The following is a 14,225-nucleotide window of genomic DNA, read 5'->3' as shown; positions in this document are numbered from 1 at the left end:
AGCAAAATGAGGCTTTTTAATTCAATTTGACTAACTGGACGGTTGACTGCCTGGCTGGCTGAATAAGTAGCACGTTGGCTCGCTAGATGAATCGCTGGATGGCTGGCTTACTGGCTGGATGAATGATTGCTCACTTGCTAGTTTACTGGTTGAATGTATGGATCGCTCAATAGCTGACTTGCATGCTGGATGTATTACTGGCTGTCTGGCCAACAGACTGGCTGCTTGGATGGCTAACAGAATAGAAAACTGGCTGGATGAATGTATCGCTGGATGGTAGACTGGCTGACTGGATTGGCTGATTTACTGGCTGATGGATCGTTGGATGACTGACTTGGTGAATGAATGAATGGATGGATAAAGGATTGACTGTCAGGATGGATGAATGGATGGCTGACTGGATTGTTAACTTGCTGTCAAGATTACTGATTAGATGGCTGGCTAAATGACTGACTGATTGTCTAACTGACTGACTTGGTAGCTGGATGGCTGATTTGATGAATGACAACCTGATTAACTGGCTTGCTGGCTACCCAACTGGCTAGACGGATCGATCGTTGGCTGACTTGCTGGCTGGCTGGATGGATGGATGATTTGCAGGATGGATGACTGTCTAGCTAGCTAAATGGCTGGATCGTTAGATGGCTGATTGTCTGGCAAACTGGCTCACTGGATTGCTAACTGGCTGGATCGTTGGATGGATGATTGTCTGGCTTACTATCTGGCTAGATTCCTGGTTGAGTAGCCGAATTATTGAGTATAAGATCTGATCATTATAGCTTAAAACTATCTTAAATTGCCGCTCTAAAAGCAATAATGCGCTAAAGTCCCTCAACACCACAAGCACATTCAACATCAATTTTTTCCAACTCAATAAATCCATAAAAAAGGAAAAACTTTTTTGTGTATGCTCATTAAATTTCAAAGAAATTGTCTTCAGATTTATGTCAGCAAGAAATTGAAAGAAGAAGAAAAAAAAGTTAAAAACAATAATTTAAGCACTACCCATCCCCAAGCACACCATACATGCTATATATGGAATAATAATATTTTATTTTTATATTTTCGTATCCTCAATTTTAATTGTAAAGTCATTTGAACCTTCCTTGAAATCTATAGAGTTTGCTAGCTGTAACCGTATGGTGCATGAGACATGCATGAAAGGAATACAACAACAACAATAAAAAGGAGATGAAAAAAGAATGAAACTTTATTGCCATTTCAGGCTCAATCTGTAACCATTTAAACAGTACAATGATCTCAAGGATTTAAGCAGACATAAAGCAGTGGAAAGGGAATATAAAGGAGATGAAATTTCTTCGTCACACACGATGATGAAGCATCAATGCACACAGAATTTTTATTTATTTTACTGCTTGTTCCATTTTTATTCTTTGTCGTCCTTTTCTTACTTCTTATTCATCCCTTCCTTCTTACTTACTTTTTTTCGGTTCTTTTTCTGTCATGACTTTATCCAATTGCCTCATTCTAAATTGGATAGAATAACGGAGGAAGAAGTGAAATTATTGTTAAGAATAGATAAGAGAATCCATAGGAGAGAGTGAGGTGACACTTGACAAGGGGTTGGGAGAATGAGATAGGAAGGAAGGCTGATGTGGAAGTATGGAATGATTGGATGAGTGGAAATAAGTTAATTCTGCTAATTGATTGGATTTTGTTGAAAAAAGTTGACTGTTTATTGGAAAGTTAAGCAATATTGGATAAATACTCAAGGATGTAGTCAATATCCAGAATCTACGGCTTATTAGATTTAAGATTTTTACTAACTTTGGTCGACATAGCTGGATATTGAGTGTAAAATTAGTAAAAATGCTAAATGTGAGATTTGATCAACATTAAAGCCATGATTACTGAGGCCGATTACTCCTACACTTGGTGCCTTAGGATGCATACCTTAGGTAGATGTAGGTGTAGGTAAATACCGAGAAACCAGCCTCTGGTGTAGCAATCGACCTTAATCAGTTGAGTATTCAAATCTGAATCGCTCCCATGTTCTATTCCTAAGCTCCATAGCAGTGCTGTCTAAATTTTGCACTACGGCGCTTCAAGGTGGTAAGCCACGACTGAAACCACACCCAGCATGCGATTCAAGACATTCATAAAAAGCCAAGCTAGTGTGTCGCGAGACTCAGTTTGAGTAACTCTAAACACAACATATAACCTTAATCGACTTCCACCTGAGTCTCAGGAAATTCCAAAAAAATCCCAAATATTCCCAAAAAGCCAACTCTCAGCCACCTTCCACAAGCTCCTCTCATGCATCCCCAAAATTATTGCTAACATAAGTACCATCATCTTGATAAAAAAATGAAGAGGAAAAATTTAATTTTACATCAATGAGTCGAGACGGTCGACAGTGGAAAAATCGAATGGAGCGTGTCCAGACGATGCAATGAAGTTTTTTTTTTATTCCTTTCTTCCTCTTCTTTTGTCATTTTTGCTTCACTGCCCATACTTACAGTCTATTCAATTGACGTTTATATTCACTGACTGCAGTGGACTCGAAGAAATTTTCATTCTTTTTTTCCGTTTTATCGTTCCTGAATAGAGAAATTTGTCTTCATTTTGAGAGGAATGGTATTTTTTGTTGAGATATTATTTAGTAGGGAGATTGGGTAGGTGGGTTCGGTGACTTGGTGAGTTTTGGACACATTCAGGAAAAGTTTGAAGGGATGAATCAATTGGAACCAGCCGTAAGAATAACTTCGAGTCTTACCGTTAATTTGGCAAGTCAGCCCTATTAGACTCGAAGGTCTCCAGATATATAGCTTTTAAAGATCATAGTCGAGCGACAATGAGGAGAAATTGGATCAAAATCAGCCGTAGAGATAACTTCGAATCTTACCGGCAAATTGCTAGAGAAATCAAGCTGAATTGTTCGAAGCAGGCTTCTAGTGCATTGCATTTGAATTCATATCGGCTCATAGAATTAGTTATAGGCGACTTAGGATATCAAGCATCTCTTAGCACAAATTCACATCCAACTACAATCCAATTGCTCCAAAATCCTGACCATGCACGATCTAACAATAAATTTCTCTGCAATCGATGATAAGAAAGTCTCAAATCAATTCTTAGTATTTTACTGTAATTTATAGCACATCCATAATCCCAACTCAGCCTTTCAATCTCTGACTCATGACTCACTTTTTTTTTCATGTCGATAAAGTAAAAAAAAATAAAATTTTTCCTTTCCTGAAATAAAAGGATAATGATATCCTGCCATTGTTCCGACATCAGTTAATACTTTATGCTATATTTATAACATTTTATTTTTTCTATAGCAGCACAAAAATTTCTTCTTTATGCTCGATGTTTTTTTGCCTTTTCATTCTCGATAATACGGTTACAGTCGAGGAGCACAAAAATATGGATAGAAAAGCTTAAACAGAAATTTCCTGTTTTTCTTTCCTTCTGCAAAAATTTCTTTCTTTCCTTCATTCACATTTCGTGATCAAAGCGGATAAAGTCGAGCACACAAAAAAAATGTATGAAATGAAATAAAGTAGAACAGCAAGGGATTTTTTTTTTTATTTTATTTTGATTCTTATTTCTTTTCTATTTCGATTCTCACTTGCCTTGTTCGACAGAAAAAAAAGTATAAATGTCTGGGGAGATTTGTGGATGGGGTGTAGAAGGTAGAAGTAGGATGGTTGGGATTGATGGGTGAAGATGAAAGGCGCTTTTTAATGAATTTCAGAGCTAGATGTCGATTTGAATTTTATATGGAGTGACTTGACTTATTGGTACAATATCCGAGTCTGCGTCAAACTTTGATGAATACTGAGCTATTAGGCGTTAGATTCTGCTTAGTTTATAATTCACAACTTCTTTTCATTCTTAATATTGTTCACGTCTGCAAGTGAACAATCCTATTTAACTCACAGATTTGAAGGTGTTTCCGGTTGACTCCAAAAGTACAAAATGTAACAGTCTCTATTAGAGTCTGAACACTGTGAAACAGAATCGAAAATTGACTCCAGCCAACTCTGATTTAAGGCGTACGCCTTAATTGGCTTTCTAATCGGAGAAGCGTAATTCATGTGACATTAACCGCTTCTAGCTCAATTCCTAGAAGTATCATCCTCACTTTCTCGTCTGAAGACCGTTAGTCTAAGGTACATAGTGAAGCGAAGTCAAATGAGGCTCTGGTTAACACAGGTTGCGTTAAGATCAAGCTAAAAGAACCAATCCGGAAGGCATATAGCGTAGGAATGGCTAAAAATCACACCTCAGATAATCGTGATTCTAATCCCAGGTCAGAGTCAAGACTGCTTGGCGACCGATTTTCGGCTATTTCTACGTACAATTAACATTTTCACTTTAAGTAGAGCGGTGAATTCAATCGAATAAGCATCTTAGAAGACAGTGACATAGAAATGGCTAGGAGATAGGATTTTCCGACAATTTCATGCAGTTTGTCTTTCGAGAATGGTGGACATTAGAAACTAACAAAAATTATGTTAGAAATATAGAGCAAAATTTCAAAAACTCAAATTTTCAGCCATTTCTAGCTTCATGTTCTTTTGGGCATGCTCAATTTTGTAAGCATATTCCTTGTCTATTCGTAAATGCAACAATGATTCCTCTCAGGCCCTTTCTAAACATATTGGTAAGTACTCTTTAGAAATTTGATTGATTTTAGACAAACTGTCAACTTTTATCCTCAATAAACTTCCTCAAATCATCCCAAATATATCACTACAATAACGAAAAAATTCTCTTGTATGAGCTTCAAGTATTAGTCAACATAAGAAGAAGAAAATCCTAATTAAATCCGGAATAAATTTGTAATTGTTCTATTTTTTTGTGTCCTTACTCTCAGTAGTCGTTATTTTCTTGTCGTCTTCTCCCATGTTGCCAGTTTCCCATTTCCATTCCTCACCCAAAAAAATATAAAAGAATGGAAACAACTTTTTATGCAAATTTCACATCTCATTCGGTTCCATTGCTGGTAAATTTGTATGTACATTTCGGCTATGCTTTGGTATTTTTATGGATATATAGATTAAAATTACTTTTTTGTGCTGTTTTGTTTACTTGAAACTTGCTTGTGTGACTACAAAGAACCAAAAAAACACAAAAAAATTGTAATGCTCAGCACATTCGTTATGCAAATAAACTGTCATTTATGTTTCATTCAACTTCTTTCCCTTTTTGTCACAGTTACTGGCTGTTGTTGAATTCGACAAGGTGGAAAAAAGGGCGCAAAATAAAAATTCAATTTTTGAGCATTAAAACCAGCAACATTTGACAAATAATTTTTTTTTGTACCTCAATTTGTGCTGTGGGGTGGAAAGTTGAAGGAAATTTGCTTCTTAAAAAATTATCATAATTTTATGCTTGTTTTTGGGTCAGTTTCAATTTTGGTGAATTTTATGTTAAGCACATCTGGAAGAGGAAGACAATTTGGGATGGAAATGAAGATTCAATTTGAAACGTGAACTCGGTTATATTAGATTGAAGGAAGTTACTATAAAGTCATTATTTGCATTTTCTTGACAACTTTTTGCATCTTTCGAGCACATTTTCGGTCAATATTATGGTTTTTCTTCTTTTTAATGACTTTGTATTCAGATTTTACATCCTGTTTATGCATTTTAGAATCAAAATTGGCATTTTTTGCAGTTTACCTTAACATTTTAGATCTTTATTGGATTTTATAATAAAACTGAAGCTTTGGGGCCTTTAAAATCCTTACATGTATTTTTTTCGACACATTTGTATTTTAATTTAGAAGGCACATGGAGGAGAAATGATGAAAAATCCGACTGTTGGCTAACATGACTCTTACTAGGCACTCGATTCGGTGAGTGTGGTCTCTGGTTTCAAGCCAAATCCACGCCAACCTGAGGTCTGCTTTTTGGTTTCTTCTACATAGTTAGTCGTCCTGGTTTGTATCTTTGCATTAAAATTTGCACCTTCCTAGCATCAATTTGCATCTTTTTATTGTTTATGCATCAAATTTTACATTTTTGGTTAGTAACTGCATCCTAGTTTGCATCATTTTGATATTTCTGCTTCCCATTGATATTATGGCTTCAAAACTTGATTTTTTTTGACATTTTTGCAACCTTTAACATCCTTGTATATTGATTATCATCTTCTATATCCTAATTTTGCATCTCTTTAACATTTTAACATAAATCAGCATTTTTACATTAATAATTCTAGCATAAATCCTTAAAAAATATATAATTCTCTAATAATTCATCAATCATTTATACATTGTATATTCTTGAACCTCCCTTAACTGCCTTTTAGTCACATACATATTTTCCTATTATTTAGCATGCATCAGCCCATTTTTTGTATCCTTTACAAACAATCCTCATTGTCTTTACTTCTTTTTACTCCTTTTGATTGTTGTGCAATTCTTAATGCCTATTTTTGCAACAATGTACAGTCTGCAATGTGCAATTTTTCATTTATTTCTTTTGTGCATCTTTGTTACGCTTTAAAGAATTTTTTAGAATTATTCTTAATTCCTTCAATTCAATTCAGGTATTGCATCTGTTCGAATGAAGCATTCAGCCCCTAAATTTCATCATCTTAATGTATGTCTATAGACTGTTCAGTACTTGAAATTGTTTATGAATGGTGACTTTACACGTTACATTGAAAATAGCTTATTATTTTTATAGCTTAACATCTTTTACATTATAAAAATGCCATTGGGGTTGAATTGTGTAATAAATTCAACAACTACACATGGCAATCGATGATGGCACCGACGAAGAACATTTGCATTCACATAAAAATAAAATGTAATTAAATTAAAGAACATTAAACAGCATAAAACAGCGTACAATAAAAGAAAAGAGAGAATTTCCCTATGAGGACATAAAAAAAGTTTCACATAAATTTTTTACAATAACGATAATATGTTGATGATATTCAACATTGTGAACAACTTTTTTTTTGTTGCTTTTGAATTGAATATTGTGTACATTTTGTAGCTGATGTGTACACAAAAAAAAAAAAAAATGTTGAGAATTGAGATAATAAGTATGGATGAATTGTGATGGGGTTTTGGAGGTTTTAAGCGCAGTTTTAAGGGATTTTTTGATCTAGTTCCATCATTTGTACTAGTCATATCTAATTATTCATTGCATATTGACTAGGATTCAATCGAAACTGCATTGGATTAACTATGTATCCATGGAATATCATCCCAGGGAGCTGGAAAGTTTATATTTGGAATGGTTAATCAAGATATCAAGAAGATAAATGGCAATTTAGAGTAATCGAAAAGATGCTAGACTCCAATTTGGTGTGGCAACCTGAAAGTCATCTGATAAAATCCCTAATTTTCCAATTTTGCGTTTTTCCAGAAGTTTAGACACTTCAACAGTTTAGTGTAGAGATATCAAGATGCAATTAGAGTTCTAGGAAGCGTTGTAAGAAGCAACGGGTGAGCTTGCAAGGAATACGACGTAGAATTGGCCGAAAATCCTCTGACTGACTTTAGTTTGTGACTTTGACTGAGTCCTGGATTCCTTATGCTAGTGTGACTCTTGACTGAGGTCGGATTTCATTGAATTTTGATATGAGACCAGCATTTCATAGGACTGGAGCTGTATTTCTAGTCTTTAATCTTTTTTTAAGGTACACACTTACGGGATGAGTTTCAAGATTACCTCACTAGTAGAATATTGACAGAATGGATCATCATGTTATGTTAATTTAAGACTGAAATGTATTCTGTCCGGTTCTTCCATTTGGTTTCTTAGCTTACAATAAAGGATGGCGATTTTCTTAGCCAGCGGTGAGCAGCCTGGGCGCCTGTTTACCACGGTACCTGTGTCTTGACACAAAAAAGGATTGGTCACCACTGTGAATTGTCGGTTTCAACCATGAGAAAATAGGTTGGTACATGACCGTTTAAAAATAAGGCATTTGAAGATAAACTCAGGCTAAGTATGACTAAAGCCTCATTCATATATTGCTGGAACAGCTTTTTCTACTACTCAATTCTCCAAAATTATATACGACAGCCATCATTTCATACAACTCAATTTACCTCATATTGCCACATATCTTTATACAGACTTCTACAAACACAGCAAAATCCCCCTCAAAACATTTTCTATCATATCTTCAAACTTTCAAAATCCCAATCTCGTATTCATAACATTTCCACAGAATATAATCTATTCATAAAAAAACCAGACAAGCTCATCTCCATCAAGCCCTTATCATTTACTATCAATTACAAAATTCTGAGAAGGATTTTTATGAAAAAAAAAGACTTGAATTTTCATTGGATATGAAGGACATGATGATGAAATCAAAGGAAAAAAATTTTATTCATTCAGACTGGAAGGTTTGACCCTCAATTATATCTATGGAGAAATTTAGAGCGTGGAAATGATTGACTTGAAGGATTATCGATTAATACGTACTTGAGGAAGGTCTAGTGATGTGTAAGAGGGGTTGGCTTGTCGATAATCAGTTTGTTGGAATTGACTTGTGAGGAGTTTATTGGATTATTTTGAAGGGGTATTGAAGGTGAAGGGCAGTGGTGGGCAAACTGTGTGTTCCGGCACATTGCAGCCTTTCTAAAATGTCATGGACAGCATATAAAGTGCAATTTTAGTCGTGGTTTATCACTAAAGTGTGCCGTGAGTCAAAAATGGTTGGACAACACTGATGTAGATGCAATAAAGAAGTAAAATTCAGGAATTGAAGCAGTAATAGGCAACGTTTTTGGTGTCACGGCACACTTCAGTCCTTTTTGGACTCAAAAGTGTACCGTGGTGCAAAAAAGGTTGGTCAAAACTGCAATAGAGCGATAATAAGCGAAATTTAGGCTTTTATCTAGTGGTATGCAATCTTTTTGGTGCCACGACAGACCTTAGCTTTTTTGCGGCTCACCAGTGTTCTGTGACACCAAAAAAGGTTGAACAACAATGCAATAGTTGCATAAAAAAATGTGAAGAATGAATTTTAAAAAAACATAAAATTTTGAACATTTTTCAAAATTTTTGACTGAATTGTGAAATTCAAGCTTTCATCCAGTTGTTGGCAGTCTTTTTTGCGCAAAGACATACCCCAGTCTTTTCAAGTCACACCAGTGTGCCGCGATACACAGGTTGACCACCATTGCTTCAATCTAAAGGAAATATTTCCAAAACCACCTCCAAACCGCCTCAAAGACTCCCCAACCATCCCCAAAACTATGCTAAAAAGTTATTTTCATTTATATATAATTTTTTTTCTTCTTTTATTTCGAGAGCAGAACCATCTTTGTGCATAAGCATCACTGTACAAACTATGCATGTCAATGAGAAATAAAAAAAAAATAACGAGAAGAGAAGCATGAAAAATATAAAAAAATTTATTCATAATATCTGTGTATAATTTTGCAACCGCAGTCATATCATTTGGGTATTATCAGTCGAGAGGGGAGGAATTGTATGCATTAAAAAAAAAGTTTTTTCCTCTCTCTTTTCAGCTATGGTGTTTATGTTCCTGAAACTTTTTTTTCCTCCTTCTGCGGATATTCACAACGCTGATTAAATGATTCTTTTTAATCGTTTATGCTGCTGTTGCCGCAAAAAAATATATACTTTTTTTTGTGCTGTTGTGCTCTCTTGCTTTCCTCAATTTCAATATTTTTTTGTATCATGTGAGGATTTTGGGAGAATTTCAATAAAATGCTTAGAATTTACTGAAGTTTTCAAAAGAATTTCGTTAAAAAGCTCAAAATTTTGTCAATTTTCCAATTGTTTCGTTAAAAGCTTCAAAATTTCGTTATATTTTCCAAATGTTTCGTTAAAAGCTTCAAAATTTCGTCAACTTTTTCAAATGTTTCGTTAAAAGCTTCAAAATTTCGTCAAAAAGCTTGAAAATTTTGTCAATTTTCCAAATAATTCGTTGAAAGCAAGTTTTCCAAAGTTTCGTTGAAAAATCGTCTCAAAAAAAAGCTTCAAAAGTTCGTTTTTTTCAAAATATTTCGTTAAAAGCTTCAAAATTTTGTCAAATTTTCGTTTCGTTAAAAAAAAGCTCCAAAATCTCAAAAATACCCAAAATTCCCACAAAATCATCCCAAGCACATTCCATTGCTCTTTTTGTTGCATCTCCTGCTGCATTAAATCGGAGAAATGTGAGCACAGTCTCTTTGATCTTTTAATTTTTTTGTTCCTCATCGCATTTTTTTCCATTTTTTTATTTGTGCAAATTTCCGCCGTTGTTTTGCGATATTTATTATGTGTGCTTGGAATGGATGCAAAAATGGAGATAAAAATTTGTGAAAATATTTTTTAATTACGAACATATGTTTATCACATAAATAACATTTTTTGTGGATGATATGGGAGGATTTTTTAGTGCTGTTAATTTAGTGATGATCGCGACGGAAATGCCAGTACAAAGAATTAAATTCCCAACGGTCATTCCTTCATCAAATATCAATTTATTTTCATCAAAAGTAATAAATTAGCCTAAAAAAATTCTCAAAGGAATCGACACACAAAGAAAGACTTCCATCCGTACCCAAACAAAGAAACGTCATTTTTGACCAAAAAATAGCAACGACAATAGACATCTAGACCAGAAAAAAATCACGATAAATCTCAATCTCATTCTTATTATTTCTGTTGATTGCCGTCATTCGTTATGCTAACAATAAATGTCATTTCATCATTATTTGATTTATTGTCATGCGTTTATTTCGGTTCTGCCTGATAGAATTATGTTCCCTTCTTTAAAAATAGAATTTTTTTTTTTTTTTTGGATTTTTATTGATTTTTTTTTTATTTTTTTTTTACTTATTGAATTATTGAGAAATATATTTATTTTTATGGATGACTGACTGGCTAGTTGAAAATGATTCTAATATTTTTATTGTTTAGATCAAATTGATGATAGACTCGATTAGCAGACTTGAAAGGCACAAAAAAGACAAACTTGACTTACTCAGCTAATTTACTTGATTGGCTTGACTAACTAAATTGACTTGACTTAACATACTTGACTGCATTGGACTTATTTACTTGAACTAAATGACTTGAATGAATTTGACTAGACTTAACTGAATTTAACGGACTTACTTACTTACTTACTTACTGGAACCATGCTCCGACTTGGAGCCTAGGTTGCTACAAAAGGCCTTCCATCTGACTCTGTTGCTGGGAATTTAACGGATTTGACTGAACCTAATGGACTTGAGTGGACTTACCTGATTTGATTATTTACGTGACTTAACAGAATAGCTTTGACTTAACCGACTTAATTTGGCCAAACTGACCTAACTTGACTTATGTAACTAACTAAACTCGAATCAACTGAATTGACTGATTCGACAAATTGATTTTAATGTATCGACTAACTGGCTTGATTATCTACTTGGATGACTGAATCGACTAATTGACTAGATTGATTTGAGAACTGACTTGATTGTTCGCCTAACCGACTTGAGTTAATTTATTTGACGTGACTGACTTTACTTGACTTATTCGATAAACTGACTAAACTTACTAAACTAATTTAGTTGACTGAATTGAATTACTTACTTAACTTGACTTACTTAAGTCTTGACTTAAGGTTTTAACTAACTTTGCTAACAGACTTGATTGAATCAACTGATTGATCCACTTGACTGCCTTGATATCTTAACTAAAATGACTTAGCTGACTCGACTAGCCAACTTGATCTACTCAATTAACTGACTTGATCTACTCAATTAACCGACATGATTGACATGAATGATTTAAAGCTCTAAACCTAAAAGACTTGATTTACTTACTCGGATGTTTTGACATACAAAGTTGACCAATTGATTAAAAACACTGGATAAATTTATTTAATTTAGTGACTGTCTCGGTAGACTGAATCACTTACAAAGTTCGCTAGGTATTCAGATCAATTAGGTTATGGTTCATAGTATGCTTTCTCAATCCCGAAAAATCCCGGGAAATCCCGAAAATTTCAATCCCGATCTCGATCCCGAAAATTTATACGGATATTGTCATAGGACAATTTCGTCCGATATTTCGGTCGGTCTTATGAACCAAGCTGGAACAATTATGATCATTGGTTCCTCTAAGATGCCGCCTAAAACATTCTCTATTGTTGATTAAATCACTTGACAGTCTAAAAATCTTCAAAAAATGCGCCTAAATTTCTCAAAAATTCAATATTGCCAAAATTCACAAAATCTGCAGAAAAACAGCAACAATAAATTAAATAATTTTAGTATGTAACATTTTTTTACGACATACAAAACTGAAAAAAAATAAAATGTCGTAAAAAAGTGAATTAATAGCATTGAAAAATATCATAAAAGATTCATGTCCCCAACAACAAAAAAGAAGCCAAAAGAATTTATTTAAGTCGATATTAAAAGAATGAATAAATTTTTCATCAGAAACAAAAGCCAAAAAGAAGTAAAAAAGGTACAGCATGAGGAGTTATTGAAAAGTTTTTGGAATGGAATTAAATTCATAAATTTTACGCAATTTTAAGTCCATGTTTTGTAACTGAAAATTGTGATTTATTTGAGAATTAAAAATAAATTTTTTTAATTTTATGTAAATTGTTACATGAGACTTGTTATGGATGGAATGGAAATAAAATTCCTAGAAATAAATGTTGAAGATGTAATTGAAATTCTGTTGAATAATTTGAATTTAATTTCATTTTATTGACGTATATTTATGAATAATTTTCATTGGAATTCTATCTTTAAATTTAGATACAAAAATTGAGTATGTTGCAAAAATTTATTTATAAATTTAGATCAGAAAGGTCAAGTGATGTCCTTGAGTTGATACAGAATTCAGTTTAAATATGTCTGAAGTGACTCTGACTTAGCGCAGAATTTAGTTCAAATCAGACGGACATGACTCTGACTTGTGGCGGGATTCGATTAAAAGGCTAGAGCCACATTCATTTGCTGCTGTACACGGTTTAAATCAAGTTGACGTGACTCTGAGTTAGTCGAATCAAATTAGCCTAGCTTGACTCTCAATTGATGTCGGATTTGGTTTAAATCAGGCTGATTTGACTTTATCTTGGTATCCGGTTTATGCAAATCAGGACGACGTGACTTTGACTAGATGCAAAATTCGGTTTAAATTAGGCAAGAGTGACTCAGACTTGGTATCGGGTTCAGTTTAGCTCAGATCGGCGTGACTCTCACGCGGTGTGTGATTCAGTTTAAATCAGGCCGTTGTGATTCTGACATGCTGAATCTCATTTGATACCGCATTCGGTTTGAATCAGGCTGACGTGAATCTGACTTGGTACTTGATTTGATTCAATTCAATTTGGCTTGAATCTGTTCTGGTTTCGAATTCAGTTTGTATTAGAGCCATCAGAGCTACGCCGGTCTGATTTAAACCGAATTCTACACCAAGTCAGAGTCATACCGGTCTGATGACGAATTTTGGTTCGATTAACAATCTATTGCAATTTGAGACAAATCATCAATGACTAATTGGTTGTTAAGCACTAAGACACAGTCTCTTGTTGAAGATGTAACGACTTTAAAGACACTCGAACTACCAAGAACCTAAAAAAGACTTAAAACAATAAACTTAATTTTTTACAATATTTTCTTCCGTTTCAAAAAGTCACTCAAAAGTACTTCATTTTATCTGCGGATATTTCAACTTGAATTTTTAATACATTTATTTCAACTGCTTCCACTCGTCCAGTTCTCTGTAAAATAAATTCAATATATCGTCTCTAAAATTGCAAATCATGAAGTTCGGCATCTTGAAATATTTATTTTTTTAAAAAAGCAAAAATCCGACAAAAACAACAAATCATTAAGGCTCTTCAGGCTATTCTAAGAACTTTTGAGTGATCTTCCGATTCACACCTATTTTTGCTCAGTAATTAACCTTCTGTTGCTCATTAGTTTAATTTGTTATTACTATTATAAATTGACTTTGAAACAGTCAATTGATAAAACTTGTTTTTGGAAAGGATGGGAATGAAGTTTGGAGTTGCTATGTTGGTGATTGAGGGGCTTAAGAGCATTTTATAATGATTTTTTAGAATTGAATGAAAATTGAAATTTTTAACGGTTTTACAAAAATTCGAATCTTTAACAGTTTATAAAATTAAATTTTTAACGGTTTTTTAAAATTTAAATTTTTTTTAGCGTTTTTGTGAAATTCGAATTTTTGACGATTTTGTAAAATTCAATTTTTTGACGGTTTTGTAAAATTCAAATTTTTAACGGTTTTGAAAAA

This window comes from Chironomus tepperi, unplaced genomic scaffold, assembly GCF_022539635.2.
Source record: "Chironomus tepperi strain 1889 unplaced genomic scaffold, CSIRO-AGI_Ctep_v1 contig_286, whole genome shotgun sequence".
Lineage (NCBI taxonomy): Eukaryota > Metazoa > Arthropoda > Insecta > Diptera > Chironomidae > Chironomus > Chironomus tepperi.
The sequence above is the reverse complement of the archived record's forward strand: the minus strand, read 5'-3'. Positions refer to the sequence as shown.